General features: G+C 40.8%; 1 protein-coding gene across 1 annotated transcript in view; it reads left to right on the forward strand.

Annotated features, from left to right (window-relative positions):
- Positions 1-4500, forward strand: part of IFT74 (intraflagellar transport 74) — a gene marked incomplete at its 5' end in the record, with an annotated part of 51550 nt that overhangs the window by 48 nt on the left and 47002 nt on the right. The window lies entirely within an intron of this gene.

A 4500-nucleotide genomic window follows, 5' to 3' on the forward strand; every position in this document is an offset into this window, starting at 1 on the left:
GTATTACTTAATACAATGTCATATGGAAAAATTTTCAACCTTGCTAGTTATTAAAGCATTGCAATTTTGTTTTTTAAATTTTTTTTAAAAGATTTATTTGACAGACAGAGAGGAAGAGAGCAAGAGAGAGAGAACCTCAGGTAGACCACACTGAGCATGGAGCCCAACTTGGGCTCCATTTCACAACCCTGAAAATCATGACTTGAGCCTAAACCAAGAGTCAGACGCATACCTGACTCTGCCACCCATGCATTCCTAAAGCACTGCAATTTTAAAAACACTTTCTGAACTGACAGTAACTCAGCCAGTTAAGGCTTAACTCAATGGAGATGCAGAAGAGTGCAATGATCAAGAGCAGACTCTGGGCTGGAATGTCTGGGTGCAAGTCCTGGCTGTGCTATGTATGGACTGTCCGACCAAGGGATAACTTCCAATTCCTCATCTGCAAAATGAGGGAGCAGGATCAAATGGGTTGCACAATCCCTTCTGGTTAAAAAAAACTATACAGAAAGATAATGCAAATGATTTTGAAATGCTGCTTATAAAAATATTTAATTAAAATGAAATATGGGGCTCAGTAGGTTAAGCCTCTGCCTTCAGCTCAGGTCATGATCTCAGGTTCCTGGGATCGAGCCCCACTTCGGGCTCTCTGCTCAGCAGGGAGCCTGCCTCCCCCTCCTCTCTCTGCCTGACTCTCTGCCTACTTGTGATCTCTCCCTCTGTCAAATAAATAAAATCTTAAAAAAAATAAAAATAAAATGACAAAAAAATCCAAAACACTGGAGCCCAGCTAAATATTCAACAGCAACGGATGAGGTAATTAAATCTTATCTTTAAAAAAAAAATTTTTTTTAAAGATTTTATTTACTTATTTGAGAAAGAGACAGTGAGAGAGAGCATGATAGGGGAAGTCAGAGGGAGAAGCAGACTCCCCTTGGAGCTGGGAGCCCAATGTGGGACTTGATCCCAGGACTCTGGGATCATGACCTGAGCTGAAGGCAGTCGCTTTACCAACTGAGCCACCCAGGCGCCCTCCTTTTTTTTTTTTTTAAAAAAAGATTTTATTTATTTATTTGACAGATAGAGATCACAAGTAGGCAGAGAGGCAGGCAGAGAGAGAGAGAGGGAAACAGGCTCCCCGTTGAGCAGAGAGCCTGATGCGGGGCTCAATCCCAGGACCCTGAGGTCATGACCTGAGCTGAAGGCAGAGGCTTAACCCATTGAGCTACCCAGGTGCCCCTAAATCTTATTATCTTAATATAAAATTATACAAGCTAAAAATTAAACATGTGAAAAATTATCTAAAAAAAACAAAACAAAAACAAAAAAAGAGAGAGTTCTGCTTAAAACTGGCAGACTTGGGGTGCCTGGGTGGTTCAGTCAGTTGAGCATCTGACTCAATTTTGGCTCAAGCCATAATTTCAGGTTCCTGGGGTTAAGTCCTGTGTCAGGTTCTGTGCTCAGTGGGGAGTTTGCTGGAGATGCTCTCTCTCTGCCCCACTCCCCAGTCTTTCCACTTGCTTGCTTGTTCACTCTCTCTCTCAAATAAATAAATAAATCTTTCAAAAAAATTGACAGATTGTTCATAGTAAAGCTACCAATGGCAATACTCTACAAGGAGAAAGAAAACAGAAAACAACATAACTGATTTAGCAAGATGGAGGAGATTATAATTTAAATACCCATAGAGAGAGATTAGAAATTAGTTCTCTGTGGGGTGGGGGGGGGGCAGGGAACTCTCATGAGACTCCGTATCCAGCTACTAGGTTCGATGGAGAATGGGGCTAGGCAGAGGACTTGAAATGCTAGATCTCTCCTTTCAACCTTCAGTGTCAGGAAAGCACATCCTCACCCACTGCAGGAAACTGGAGGTTTATTCTCTGGAGGAACTGAAGCACAGTTTGCAGATTCAGGCAGCTGGACAAAATAAAGGTCTGGAATAAGAAGCCCCATGGAGGGGTGCCTGGGTGGTTCAGTGGGTTAAGCGTCCGTCTTTGGCTCAGGTCATGATCTCAGGCCCCGCACCAGGTGCTCTGCTCAGCAGGGAGTCTGCTCCCACCGCCCCCTCCCCACCTCCGCCTGCCTCTCTGAACTACTTGTGATCTCTGCCAAATAAATAAAATCTTAAAAAAAAAAAAAAGAAGCCCCATGAAACACAAGGGAAATAAATGGAAAATCTACATCCCTTTCTCTCACAGTACCAGCAGCCATGCATATATTCCCCTGCACCCAGGCAACAGACAGGAGAATTCTGCTCTAGAAGACTGAGTAATGCTAAAGAACTTCAGATAACGACGTGAGAGGATGTCCCATCTAAAAGGTCAAACCGCCACCAGTTTGCATTCTAATGAAGCCCACCAATCACCAAGCTCTATCTACACAAGCTGAAAAGTTTTCAGTCTACTTCTTTATACCTTATTCTTGAATATAAGCAGCCAATTTAGTATCAACAATCATTTAATCAAACTCTCCAACATGAAACAGAAAAATCCAAAGAAACACAAAAATAAGGGAGGAAGGGCTAGGCAATTCAGAAGAGACAAATCCAACTTCAGGAAGCAGGGGTGGGGGGGGGGAGTGGGTGCCTAGGTAGAGCAGTTAGTTAAACCATTCAACTCTCAGGTCGTGATCTCAGGGTCATGAGGTCAAGCCCCACACTCAGTGTGGAGTCTGCTTAAGACTCTCTCTTCCCTTTGCCACTCTTTCCTCCCCTGCACTCTCTCTCTAATAAATGAATAAATCTTTAAACACACACACACACACACACACACACACACACACACACACACACTATAATATTTGCAAATAGGTAGGATATTATATAAGAAAAATTAGTGACAGAATAATAAAAATAAAAGCTAAAAGTAGAAGGCCCCCCCCAAAAGACCCAAACCAAAACTAAACGGCAGTAGAAAAAAGTCTCTCCGGAGAATTAGACGAAAAAGACAAAGACACAAAAAATGGACAAAGAAAGCTTAGAAAGTCAGAAAATAATTTCAGAATGTTCAATATCCAATGATAGGGATTGCAGAAAGAGATAACAGGGGAGGAAACCTGGGTGGCTCAGTGGGTTAAAGCCTCTGCCTTCGGCTCAGGTCATGATCCCAGGGTCCTGGGATCGAGTCCCGCATCGGGCTCTCTGCTCAGCAGGGAGCCTGCTTCCTCCTCTCTCTCTGCCTGCCTCTCTGCCTACTTGTGATCTCTGTCTGTCAAATAAATAAATAAAATCTTAAAAAAAAAAAAGAGGTAACAGGGGACAGGGCAGAAAGGACAAAGAAATAATATAAGAAAGATTCTTGAAAGTGAAGGACTTGAATGTCTAGATTCAATGAACCCACAAAGGTGCCAAATGAAAGGCATTTTCAGAGAGATGCACTGTGAAAATCTGTAACATCAGAAATAGAGGTGATCCTAAAAGCTTACAAGGGGAACAGAAATGTGTCTCACAGAGAATATGGGAAATCAGAACAGAATCAAACTTTTCATCTAACACCATACACTAAAAGGAAATAAAGCAATGTCTTCAAAATTCTAAGAGTAAATGGTTTTAACGCAGGATTTTATATCTAGCCAAACTAACAATCAAGTATAAGGACAGAATAAAGCCATTTTCTAATATATAAATATATTTAGCCCCTACATCACAGCTTTAAGAAGCTACAAAAGTTAAGTTAAAAAATGACAAAAATATGGGAATTTTTTTCTAGGAAATACATTGGCAAAGAGGAACCCAGGGTTCTTGCCCCACACTGAGAGAGAGGTGGATATGTTCTGCCTACACAAGGGAGAGCAAGCTGAATAGATGATATGGTAGCTTGCCCTTTCTGGGCATGACATTAGGCACAGCCAAATGATGCAGACGTGAGTCAACAGTATGAATGGTGGCTGACACATTCAGGTATAGGCTTTTAAGAGTCAATGTATTATTAATCACATTGCCCTTTCACTGCTACAATAAACTCTTGAAGCATATAGAGAGAGAAAGCCTCCATCAGCCTGGGTCCCTGAGAAATTCCAAGAACATATTCTCCTCCCTAATCCATGATGAATATGTACAGTGAGTGAGAAATACTCTTGTGTGATGACACTGAGTTCAGGGAAGTGTTTGTTACTCTACCATAACTTAGCCTATTCTGACTCATTATGTGTCTGACTATTTGAAAAATGTAATAGGCACTTAGGAGACTTCCTACAGCCCTTGTAAAATATCAACTACAGTTATGCAGAATTTCTACAGTTATGTAGAAATGCATATGGAAAAAAAAAAGGGTCAAGGGGTCACTATCTTTAGGAAAAAACAATTTTTTACCTGGATAGGAATATAATTTAAGAACTATATATGCATTGATCATATTTAAATAAACATTCCCCGAATTTTGTTACCTACTGTGCTCCAGAAAAATTTTAAGTGACTTTCATGAACATATACAGTGTAATAAAATTAAAAACAAGAAGAAAGTAGGACAAAAGGAAAATAGGATTTGTATGTAAAATATGAAG

Source organism: Martes martes (genome assembly GCF_963455335.1).
Source record: "Martes martes genome assembly, chromosome: 12".
NCBI lineage: Eukaryota > Metazoa > Chordata > Mammalia > Carnivora > Mustelidae > Martes > Martes martes.